Raw genomic sequence first — 13,298 nt, forward strand, 5'->3', positions numbered from 1 at the left:
TTTACCTCAGTTTCCTTATCTGTAAGATGAGATGGGAGCAGATCCCAGAGTTTAGAGGAGACACCAAGAGTTTACTAGTAGGGAATGACATCAGCATGAATGCTATAGTTCTCATAGACCGTATTATCCATAATACAGGTACAAAAGAGCTACAACAAGTGACAAAAGTTATAAAATAGAGATTGGAAGATCATTGTCAAGGAAGGCTTCATGGAAGAGGAAGCATTTGAGTTGGGCTTAATTTTTTTATTTTTTTTGTGAAAGATTTTATTTCTATAACTTTCTTCTCTCTTGAAAATTAACTTTATGCTGAGTGAAATGAGCAGAACCAGGAGATCACTATACACTTCAACAACGATACTGTATGAGGATGTATTCTGATGGAAGTGGATTATCTTCAACATAAAGAAGAGCTAATTCAGTTCCAATTGATGGACAAACTCAGCTACATCCAGAGAAGGAACACTGGGAGATGAGTGTAAACTGTTTGCACTTTTGTTTTTCTTCCCAGGTTATTTTTACCTTCTGAATCCAATTCTTCCTGTGCAACAAGAGAACTGTTTGGTTCTATACACATATATTGTATCTAGGATATACTATAACATATTTAACATGTATGGGACTGCCTGCCATCTGGGGGGGGGGGTGGAGGGAAGGAGGGGAAAATTCGGAACAGAAGTGAGTGCAAGGGATAATGTTGTAAAAAATTACCCATGCATATGTACTGTCAAAAAAAAAAGTTATAATTATAAAATTAATAAAAAAATAAAAAAGAGAACAAAAAAAGAAAATTAACTTTAAAAATGGAAAACAAAACAAAATAACATTCTACAAATGAGAAAATTTCAAATAGTACCTGGATATATCTATATCTATTTATATATAGATATAAATAATACATAGATACATAGATAGATATACCTATCTCTCTATATTGAGAGAGATATATATATGAACTAAAAACTCAAAGACCCAAACCAAAAAGCCATGAATAGGTAGGCATGTAACAAGAGGAAAGAAAGGCATTCCAGGCAGAGGGCACAGCTCAAGGAAAGGTGTTGTGGGAGAGATTTGTGTCCTTACCCCCCCCCATGGTCCTTCAGAATTTAAGTTCCTTGAGGGGCAAGGACTGCTTTGTTTTTCTTTGAATTCTGAGCACCAACCAGAGTGTTCTTTGCAGTTTCTGCAGTTCTATACCTAAGTGGTATAGCCCTAGACCTGGATTCTAGAAAACTTGAGTTCAAGTATAGCCTCAGACACTTAACTAGCTCAGTGAATTTGGGCAATTTTCTTTTAACTTCTGCTTGCCTCAGTTTCTTTGACTGTAAAAATAGAGTTAAGAATAGCACCTTACATCTCAGGGTTGATGTGAGGATCAAATAAAATATTTGTAAAGTGTTTAGCATGGTGCCTGGCACATAATAAGTGCTATCATGTAGTGATATAATATTGTATATATTATATTATATTATTTTGTTATATATTACATATTGTACATGTAATTATATTATAATCTATATGATATTATGTTATAATATATAATAAATGTTACATAATGTAACATAAATAATGTGTTATTTTAAATATAAATATATATAAATGATTAATTTAAATATAAATAATAAAATAATAAATATAACAAAAAATAAATATTTATCCATTTATATTATATTATATAACATTATACTTTATATAACATTATACTATATGTTATTAGTTAATGGGGTAGAAGGGGAAAAGAGAACTCTTTTTTCTCTTTTTTTTTAGGATTAGTCAGTGAAAAGTGTTAATTATTAGCTAAATGAGGTAGAAGGGGAAAAAGGAACAATTTTTTTTTTTTTTTACAATTAGTTCAGGGCATAATCAGCCCCTAAAACCACATATCCACAACTTCTTGCACATAGAGTGATACAGTGATAGAGTACAGTCAAATGATAATTGTTATTTAATGAATTTAGATGTTGGCCCAGAGCTGCCTCCCTTGTTGATTAGCTCCCTGATCCCAGGACTTAAAAGACCCACTTTCCTAAGATAAGCAGCTTCCCAGATCCAGGACCTGAAGCTGTTTGGAAATAGGGTTGGGATCTCTTCTATTCACTTGGCCCAAAGGGAGCCTGTTGTCCAACTCTAGGCCAAACTCCTAGGTGGTCTGACCACAAAGCATCCAGGACAGAGAGTAGCAGGGCTGAGAAGCCCTCCTCCAACCTCCATCAACTGTGGCCCCACATGTTTTGGGGGAGATCAGGCCCCTCCAGCTGTTGGTGGGGAGATAAGGGAGTGGCGTTATCTGGCCAAAGTGTCCTCCCTGCCCTGCCAGCCCAACCCAACCAAGAAGGTGCCAGGGATTATTAACCCCTGCTCTGCTCTGGGCCTCCAGTCCTAAATAGGTTAGGATTTCAGCCCCAAACCCATTCCTCCAGGCCCCAGCTAGAGCCTTCACCCTGAGAACCATCTCAGGCGCTGAGGAGGACTGTGCTCTTCCTAAGACAAGTTACTGCTGATCAACTCTAAAGCACCTACAAAACTGATGGAAACAAAATACACCTGATCACTCCTGATGCCTCCCCACCAGCCTTCCAAAGGAGCTGGCCCAATGGAGCTCTCTTCTCCCAGGAAGCTCCTTGAGTTCTCTCTCTCTTTTTTTTTAAACATTATGTTTTATCATATTTTGGCTTGTTATGTTAAACATTTTCCAATTACATTTTAACTTGATTCTTTTTTCCTCAATAGTATTTTATTTTTCCAAATACATGCAAAGATGTTTTTTAACATTCATTTTTGTAAGACTTTGTGTTTCCAGGAAAACATTATACATAGCAACAGCAAGTTTGTGCCATGATCAACTATGACAGACTTGGTTCTTTCTCAGCAGTTCACTGATCCAAGGCAATCCAATAAACTTTGGATGGAAACTGAATGTAAATCAACACATGCTATGTTCACTTGTTTTTTTCTTTTTCTTCTGTTTTTTTTTTCTCTCATGATTTTTCCCTTTTGTTCTGATTTTTTTCTCCCAGTATGATTCATAAGAAAATTTAAAAAATATATATATGAATACCCCCCAGTTTTTTTTAACATGTAACTGGGCAAAATAAATTAAGAGAAAAAAACCACAAAAACTTTATGTTAAAATTTTTTCTTCCTTCCTTACCTCCTCCCTTCCCAAGACACCCAGCATCCGATATAGGTTAATTATGTGCAATCCTTTTAAACATATTTCTATATTTGTCAGTTGTCAAGGAAAATCAGACCAAAAGGGAAAAAACTAGCAGAAAGAAAAAAAAAACAAACAGAAAGTGAAAATACTATGTATTGATCCCCACTCAGTCTCTATAGTTCTCTCTCTGGATGTGAATGACTCTTTCCATCCCATGTTTATTGGAATTGCCTTGAATCACTTCATTGTTGAGAAGAATCAAGTCCATCATAGTTGATCATCACATAAACTTGTTGTTACCCTGTACAATGTTCTCTAGGTTCTATTTGCTTCACTCAGCATCAGTCTATGTAAATCTTTCCAGGCTTTTCTAAATTAGACATTTCTGAGTTGACATTTCTTGATTCCAGAATTAGACTAAAGTGAAGATCAAATAGTCCAGTAAGAATCATCTTTCCCCAAATTCATTTCCTCCTGCAAGGTCCCTTCCAAGCTCTACTTTGTCCCTCTGTCCCCAGACTTTCCTCATTCCTTATTTTTTTTTCCCATCTCCCCCCACTCCATTTAAGAATTTCTGAACTTAGCTAACAAGACCTGAAATAGGTACTTCCCTGCATATGAAAGCACAAAAAACCAAGGTTATATATCACAACCAATCTTTATCATTAACCTACTCGTCTGTGGTTTCTTTGGATCTTTTGTTTTGTTTTGTTTTTCTGGGTAAATCAGAACATATGTTAGGAACCTCTTTTCTTTCTTATTTTTCATCAGTTCATTAATCAACAAGTTGACTATGCTCCAGACACATTGATTGGGGATACAAATACAAAAGCAGGCAATGTGTTCTAAAGCTTTTTTCTTTCCTCCCCTCTCCCCATCTCTTTCTCTGTCCCTTGCCTCTATCTCGATGTTTCTCTCTCTGTGTGTCTCTTTCTGTCTCTCTGCCTGTCTCTGTCTCTGTCACTGTCTCTCTGTATGTCTCTCTGTCTCTCTGCCTATCTCTGTCTCTCTCACTGTCTCTCTGTCTCTGTCTTTTTGTCTGTTTCTCCCCTCTTTTCTCCTGCTTCTCTCCTCTACTTCTAAGTAACATCCATTACCTCCCTTCTTCTATTCCCATGCCTTTGGCCTCTGCACTGCTCACTCCAAGCCCTCCTTCTCTTTCCTTCTTTCCAAATACCTCATGAAAGATCATGTCACTGTGCTTCTAACTCTTTTTTCAATGTTGTTTTTTCTGTCTGTTGCTTCCTGCCGCCTCTTCTTCCCCTTGCCCCAAACTCCTACTAGAACCTCCCTTGTAACTAATTTTATTGCTCACTTGTTCAGTTGTGTCCATCTCTTTGTGACCCCAGCAGCTCAGGCCCTTCTATCTCTTGAAGTCTAGCCAAGCTCATCAAAAGTAGATAGAGGCAAGAAGATTGAATCTACCCTTGACTATTCCTGAAAACATAAGACTTACTTCACACTGACTGTTCACCATCTCTCAGACAATGGATAAGATGGAGGGTGGGGGTGGGAGATCAGACATTAAACATTCAATTAGCATCCACAATATACCAGGAATTGTTCTAAGTTCTGGGATACAAAGAAAGGCAATCATAGGCCCTATCAGTCTAATGGAGTCTTTGGGGTTTTTTTCCTTTGTAATTATATGTGTTTTATTTTCTATATTTACAATCATTATTCTGAAAAGGGCTCCACAGTATTCACCAGATAGCCAAAGTGATCCATGATACAAAACAGGTTAAAAACTCAAAATCTAATTCAACGAAACCTAACAAGAATTCCTTTTTACTATCTTCTATAGGAGGGCATCCAGTCTTCATTTGGGGGGCCTCTATTAAGTGGGGAAACTAATGGAGTCTTTGTGGTTGGGATTTCCTATCAGTCCTCTAATATCCCAAGTGGTCCTGGCATTGATCTGATATGTTGGGAATAGTATGTTAGCTTCATGAATGAATTCTGAAGACTTTCTTCTTCTTCTTCTTCTTCTTCTTCTTCTTCTTCTTCTTCTTCTTCTTCTTCTTCTTCTTCTTCTTCTTCTTCTTCTTCTTCTTCTTCTTCTTCTTCTTCTTCTTCTTCTTCTTCTTCTTCTTCTTCTTCTTCTTCTTCTTCTTCTTCTTCTTCTTCTTCTTCTTCCTTCTTCTAATGTAGGTAAATTTTTAAAAAAATTATTATAGCTTTTTGTTTACAATATATATGCATGGGTAATTTTTCAGTATTGATAATTGCAAAACTTTTGTTCCAATTTTTCCCCTCCTTCCCCCCACTCCCTCCCCCAGAATTCTGAAGACTTTTAGAAAATTACTGTTTTTATTTTTTTTTAAGTGATTTATTAGCTACAGACAGCTAGGTAGCTAGGTGGCTAGGTGATACACCTGACTGGTTAAGCTCTGGGCTCAAAATTATCTTCAGACATTTAATGGTTGTGGGAGTCTCAGTCAGTTTATTTCCTCATCTGTAAAATGGGGGCAATAATATCATTTGCCTCCTAGGAGTGTTACAAAGATTGAATGAGATGTTTTTCTTTTATTATTATCATTTTTAATGTTTTTTTATTTTTACAAATACATGCAAAGATAGTTTTCAGCATTCATTTTTGCAAAAATTGTTTGTGGCGGCCCTTTATGTAGTGGCAAGCATCTGGAAACTGAGTGGAGGTCCCTATCATTGGAGAATGGCTAAATAAGTATAGCATATGAATGTTAGGTAAATATTATTGTTCCATAAGAAATGATGAGCAGGATGATTTCAGAAAGGCTTGGAGAGACTTACATTGAACTAATGCTGAGTGAAATGAGCAGAACTAGAACATTATACACAGCAACACGAAGACTATATGATGATCAATTCTGACAAATATGGCTCTTCAAAAATGAGGTGATTCAAGGGAATTCCAATGGTCTTGGGAGGGAGAGAGCCATCTGCATCCAGAGAGAGGACAGTGGGGACTTAATGTAGATCACAACATAATCTTTTCACCTTTTTTATTGTTGTTTGCTTGCATTTTGTTCTCTCTTATTTTTTTCCTTTTTGATCTGATTTTTCTTGTACAGCATGAAATTGTGGAAATATGTATAGAAGAATCATACAAGTTTAACATATATTTGATTATTTGCAGGGGTGGGTGTGGGGAAAAGAGGGAAGGAAAAATTTGGAGGTTTTACAAGAGTTGAAAATTATTTATGTGTATATTTTGAAAATAAAAAGCTTTAATTACATTCACCTTTGCAAAATCTTGTGTTCCAAATTTTTCTACCTCCTTCCCTCCCACTCCCTCCCATAGAAGCAAGCAATCCAATACAGATTAAACCTATGCAGTTCTTCTAAATATATTTCCATATTCATCAAGCTGCATAAGAAAAAATAGATCAAAAGGTGAAAGAAAAAAAAACCAAGGAAACAAATGATAACAACAACAACAAAAGTGAAAATTACTCTGCTTTGATCTACACTCAGTCTCTATAGTTCTTTCTCTGGATGCAGATGGCTCTTTCTATCACAAGTCTATTGGAATTGCCTTATTGTTGAAAAGAGCCAAGTCTGTCACAGTTGATCCAGATGAATTAAGTCTGTAAAGTGTTTTATAAATCCCAAAAGGCTTCAATAACACCACTATTATCATCCACCTGTATGATTATGGAAAATGAATAAGAAGTTTTTAATTAAAGCTTTTTATTTTCAAAAACACATGCACAGATAATCTTCAATATCCACCCCTGCAAAACCCTGCACTCCAAATCCACCCCGCCTTGCTTCTTCCACCCCCTCCCCCAGAGGACAAGCAATTCAATATATGTTAACCACATGCAATTCCTCTATACATATCTCCACAGCCATCATGCCGCCCAAGGAAAATCAGATCAAAAAGGAAAGATGAGAAGGAAAACCAAATGCAAGAAAACAACAAAAAAGGTAAAATGCTATGTTGTGATCCACGCTCAGTCCCCCCAGCTTCTCCTTGGGTGCAGATGGCTCTCCCCACCACAAAACCATCAGAACTGCTGAATCACCTTGTCGCTGAAAAGAACCACGTCCATCAGAATTCATAGATGATTTTCTACAGCACACCATATTCTTACAGGGATCTTTGCATGATACAGCTATATAGGGAGTTTTTTAAAAGTGTTTTATTAATAAGTGCTCTCTCTCTTTCTCCTTTCCTCCTGTTTCTCTCTGTCTGTCTGTCTTCTCTTCTCCCTCTCCCTTCCTCTTCTCGTTTTCCTTTTCCCCCTTTCTTTTCTCTCCTTTTTCCTCCTTTCTCCCTTTTCTCTTGTCTCTTTCCTTTTCTCCTGTCTCTCCTTTTTTCTTTTTTGTTCTCTTTCTTTTTCTTTCTTCTCTCTCTCTTTCCCTCTATTTCTCCCTTTTCCTTCTCTCTTTCTCTTTCCCTTTTTTCCTTCCTCCCTCCCTTTTATATTACTCAGTCCACAAATACTTATTACGTTCCTACTATGTGCCATGCAGAGTGCTAGGTTTTGGGGTTAGAGGCACAAAGAATAAAACTATCCCCACTTACAAATCAGTCAACAAATCTTTAGTGCATACAGAGAAGGTCAAGAATGTAGCAAGACACAGCCCAGATCCTTTGGGAATTCTAGTTCTAACAGGCAAGACAAAAGGAAAAGAACTACTGAATATAAAGAGAAAGTAATCTGGGAGGTGAGGCTTTCACTGTGGGCTGAGGGAAGAGGAGACTGGGAAAATCCTCCAGGATTTGAGTCTTGAAACAAGCCAGAAGGCAGAAGCTTACAAACTAATGGGGAAGACAAACACATATAGAAATGCATCTAGCATAAAAATAAAGTGAATAAACACAAATATAAATGGAGTAGTCAAGTACAAGATAGTTTGGGAGAGACCTTACTAGCCTTTGGGGGTCTATAAAAGATTTTATGCAGAAGCTGTGTCTTAAATCTTAAAGGGAAGAGATGGTACTCTCAGAGCAGAGGAGGGAATACATTTCAAGCAGGAGGGATGGAGAACAAAGGCAGGAAAATATGAGATGAAATGTTATAGAAGAGGAACACAGAGAAAGCCATTTTCACTGTAGTTGTGTGGCTGTGTGAAGGGCAATGCAAGGCTGGAAAAGTAGCTTGGTATCAGGTAGTGTTTTATCAGGTTTTAAAAATTAAACAGAAAAGATTGTATTTTATACTAGGGGTAATAGGGAACCAAAATTGAGGAGGGGAGACAAGATATATGCTCCAGAAAAATCACTTGTGAATGGTGTTAAGACTTGAGTCCAGTTAGGTTGTTGAAATACTCTAGTTGAGAGAAAGTGATAAGGGCCTGAACTAAAGTGATAGCTGTTAGTGGCTGCTTTGAGGAGCAGTTGATTAGATTTAGCAATTGATTGAATAAGGGGGAGTAAGATATTGAGGATGATGCCCTGGGGACTGGAGGGATATCCTCTGTAACAAATCATTATAGTTAAGTAAAACAAATTAACATATTGGTCTTATCCGTATGTGTATATATATATATATATATATATATATATATATATATATATATATATATATATATATATATATATATATTCAGTGCTTCTGGTTGCATTGATTGGACTTCTGAAGTCTTTTATTATTTTCTTTTACAATATTATGATCATCATGTAAATTATTCTCTTGGTTCTACTTACTTTTCTCTGTATCAATTCATGTAATTATGACTTTTGAAGTTCTTCTGATTTATTAAGTCATTATCATTCTTTATTGCTCAAAAATATTTCCTTCATTCATATGCCTTAATTTGTTCTGCCATTGTTCAACTGATGGGCAAAAAAGTGCTATTATAAATATTTTTTATATACATGGGCCCTTTTTTCTTCATCTTTGATCTTTTTAGGGTATATGCCTTTTGAGTTCTATAGCTGGGTCAGTTGAGTGAGCTTTCTGTGTGATTTCAGATTACTTTCCACAGATCTACTGGCTTCATGTGCTTGTCTTCCTCCAATGTTAGCCAGTTTTATCTTTTGCCATCTTTGCCAGTCTGATGTGTATGAGGCAAGAAATGAAGATTGTTCGATTTTTTTTTTATTTTCCCCCCTATTGCTTAACAGAGTAATTTTTTTCTTCTTATCAATATTCACTTTTTTAAGATCTTGAGTTCCAAATTTTTTCTCCTTCCTTCTTTCCTTCCTTTTCCCCCCTCAAGACAGCAAAAAAAAAAAAAAAAATCTGATATAGGTACAATCACATTAGACATATTTCCACATTAATCATGCTGTGAAAGAAGAATTAGAATAAAAGGGAAAAAGCACAAGAAAGAAAAAAAAATGGACATAGTATGCTTTGATTTGCATTCAGACTCTATAATTCTCTGAATGTGGATAACATTTTCCATCACAAGTTCTTTGAAATTGTATTGGATCATTGTATCACTGGGAAGAGCTAAGTATATAGTTGCTCATTGTGCAATGTTGCTTTTCCTATGTACAATGTTCTCCTTGTTCTGCTCATGAAGTTTGTTTAATTTGCATTTCTCTTCCTATTAACGATTGAGAATATATATATATATATATTTGAATATGGCTGTTGATAACGTGAATTTCTTCTTTTGAAAATTGCCTGTTCGTATGTTTTAACCACTTATCTGTTGGGAAAAATTCAACTTATCGGAGGCTCCCTAGAGATTAAACTAGTTTAGCCTGGAACATCTGTTTGGGTCCCCACCCTATCGGCAAAAGTAGATGTGTTTTTGTTTTTGTTTAACTTCACATTTCAAATATTTTTACTTTTAAAACAAAACAGAATAATGGTACACACACACACACACACACACACACACACACACACACACACACACACACACACAAAGGGGAAGCTTAGAGTTGGTTCACTCAGCCTTTTTCTTTTTGTCTCTCAATTCACGATGCCCACATTTTTAAATGGCCAGAATTCTCTTAAATCAGCATTTGGACTTAACACATCCAAACTTCAAAATAATCTTTTGTCGCCTTGGCTTTCTTTGGGGATGGGGGAAGGATGACATTAGCCATGGCCATCATTTCTTTCCAAATGGCTGTAGAGCCTTTTCTCCTGAACATATGGGAAGTCCTTGCCTTTCTGCTCCTGAATTACATTATGAGGTTTGGTGGTTTCCAAACATGCCCTTGTGCACTAAGTTCCCATAGATTTGGGGGTTGTTCATCATCATGGTGGCCTAGAAAATGATGGTCAAGGAGGGGTAGCTAGGCAGTGCAGTGGATAAAAGAACCAGCCCTGAAGTCAGGAGGACCTGAATTCAAATCTGACCTCAGACACTTAACATTTCCTAGCTGTGTGACCCTGGGCAAGTCACTTAACCCCAAGTACCTCAGCAAATTAAAAAAAATGGTCACAAAAAAGCAAAAATAGTCCCTGCCCTCAAGGAGCTTAAATTCTACTGTTTCTTTCCTTTCAAGGTCCCATAAATCCCTGCCTCTTTTCCCATCCCTTTGGGACACCTACAACTTCTGATCCCAACTCCCCTCTGGTCTTCCAAATGATGTAGGTAATCACCAGATGATGGCAGGGTTCAGCCATTATTTAGGGGAATAGATTACAGACCAAATGAAGGGATACAGTAGACACTGGGAAGGGTAAAAATGGTAGAATGGTTGAGGCTATGAAAGACAAGTTCCTCGGTGGAACTTATAATTACCCAGTAGAAAAGAAGCACCCCGAGAAGTTGAGGTATGCCCTTATCTGGCAGGCTAAATCCTGAAAGGGACTTAACACCCTGAAAGAGTTAGCTGTCAAGAGAAGAAGTGGGGCTGAGAAGTGTAGTGGAGTTAGGGGAGATAGTATGGGAGAGGAGAGGTAAGGAGGGACACCATGAGGCAGAGTGCGGAGGTGCAGTGACCCCGGAGGAGAGTAGCAGCCATGGAATGGCTCACAGGCAGATTTTTTAGGGAGAATTTAACCTCAGGGACATGATGGGGATTTCTATAGAGGGTGGACCTCAGGAGTTTGACATAACTTGGATTTCAGACTGGATCACCTCCCTAAAGGGTGGGATTGTGGAATTATTTACTAGAGTCTTCTATTTGCTTCCCTCAGGGATCAATTCTTTAGTTTCTCTTGGTCTAAAACACCATGCAGGACCTCATCAATCTGGTGTGCTGCAAAGGGTCATGGTCTTGGAGTCAAGAGACCCAGGCTCAGATTCTCACTTTAACTCTCGGGAGCTGAATGACCATGGACAATATTTCATTACATTCTTAGAGCATAATATGTTCCCCCATTTCTCCATTGACAGGCAGTCTTTTCTCATCTTAGAAGTAGCTGGTGGGAGTCAGAAGACTTGGGTTCCCTTAGCAATGCGACTTCAAGCAGAGTTCATCTCACTGAAGCTGTTTCCTCATTTGTAAAATGGGTATAATAAAACTTTCCCTGTTTACTTCACAAAGCTGTCATGTAGAAAATGCTTTATGTTCTATAAGCCCGAGGTTTTCACAGAATATTAGAGTAGAAAGAGACTTTGGAGGCTTCCCGGTCCAATCTATATAAAAACCCACTCCACAATAACTTAAGACACATGGTCATGTCATCCTTGTTCCCACTAGACCTTCAATGGTGGAAAAACTCAGTGTCTAAGAAAACCCATTTCTCTTTTGCGCAGTTCTCATTTTTATAACATTTTTCCTTATGGGAACTTAAATCCGCTTTTCTTCACCCTCTATCTATTATTTGTCCCTTGCCCTTTGCAGCCAGAATATACCCAACTCTTTTTTGCACATGATAACCCCCGTAAGTCATCTTTTTGCACAGACAGGCGTCTCCAGTCAGCACTTCCTGTTGGTTGACTCATGGCACTCTTTCTCTCCCGAATTGAACACAATATTACATATGTGATGGGAACACAGAAAATACAGTGGACATATTGCCTCCCCTTCTCCCCATGTGTTTCTGTTTCTACATCCTAGAATAGTTGAGATGTTTTGAGCTTCCACTGCTGACTTATAAAAATTTTTGACTTTTTTTTACATCACTTTCATTTCAGAATAGATTTTGCCTCACCTCCTTTCCCCAGTAAATTATACTGTGTAACAAAGAATAAAAATGAGCCCTGAACTTCATCAACTGAGTCGGATAATAGATGTAATATGGCAAATCCATATAGTCTTCCTTGTTGGCAAAGGATGGAGGGAAATTTATTTTCTAATCTATTCTCTAGGCCCATGTTTTCACAATTATTATAAAACACATTTTGGTTTTTTTAAAATTCTGTTTATTGCCATGGTTTTTGTGACTGGTTTAAGTTTTTCCATGCTTGTCCGTATTTCCCAACTTACAGCAAAACTCTGTGGACCGTTTCCACATACTATAGTTTAGCCATTTCCTGGTAGATGGATATATTTCCCTTTCCCTTGGCCCAGTTCTTTGCCATAACAAAAATCTATTTTTTTATTATTAATTTTATAATTATAACATTTTTTTTGTCAGTACATATGCATAGGTAATTTTTTTTTTTTTAACAACATTATCCCTTGTACTCCCTTCTGTTCCGAATTTTTCCCCTCCTTCCCTCCACCCCCTCCCCTCAATGCCCTGGCAGGCATTTCCATACATAATAAATATCTTATAGTATATCCTAGGTACAATATATATGTGCAGAACCGAATTTTCTTGTTGTTGTTGCAAAGGAAGAATTGTATTCGGAAGGTAAAAATAATCTGGGAAGAAAAACAAAAAAAAAATGCTCACAGTTTACACTCATTTCCCAGTGTTCCTTTTCTGGGTGTAGCTGATTCTGTCCATCATTGATCAATTGGAATTGGATTAGCTCTTCTTTATGTTGAAGATATCCACTTCCATCAGAATACATCCTCATACAGTATCATTGCATAACAAAAATCTATAAGTATTTTGATGCAAAAAAAGGTCTTTTTCCAAAGATAAATGTTAAAAACTATTTTTACATGTAATTGGAAAAAATATTATGAAGTTTTAAAAAAAAGAGAGAGAACTTTGACCTCTTAATAGTGGGGATTCCTGGGTTGAAGGATATGAACTGGTTAATCACCTTTTAAAAAAAAGTTTAATTCCAAATTGCTTTCCAGAATGGTTCCATAGATCCAATTTTTGGCAGGCCTGCTACAGCCTCTCCAAAACAGATTTCTGAAGTGTTATTTTTGCCACTTTGCTAGGAGCAGAAACCT

Source organism: Sminthopsis crassicaudata, chromosome 4 (assembly GCF_048593235.1).
Source record: "Sminthopsis crassicaudata isolate SCR6 chromosome 4, ASM4859323v1, whole genome shotgun sequence".
NCBI lineage: Eukaryota > Metazoa > Chordata > Mammalia > Dasyuromorphia > Dasyuridae > Sminthopsis > Sminthopsis crassicaudata.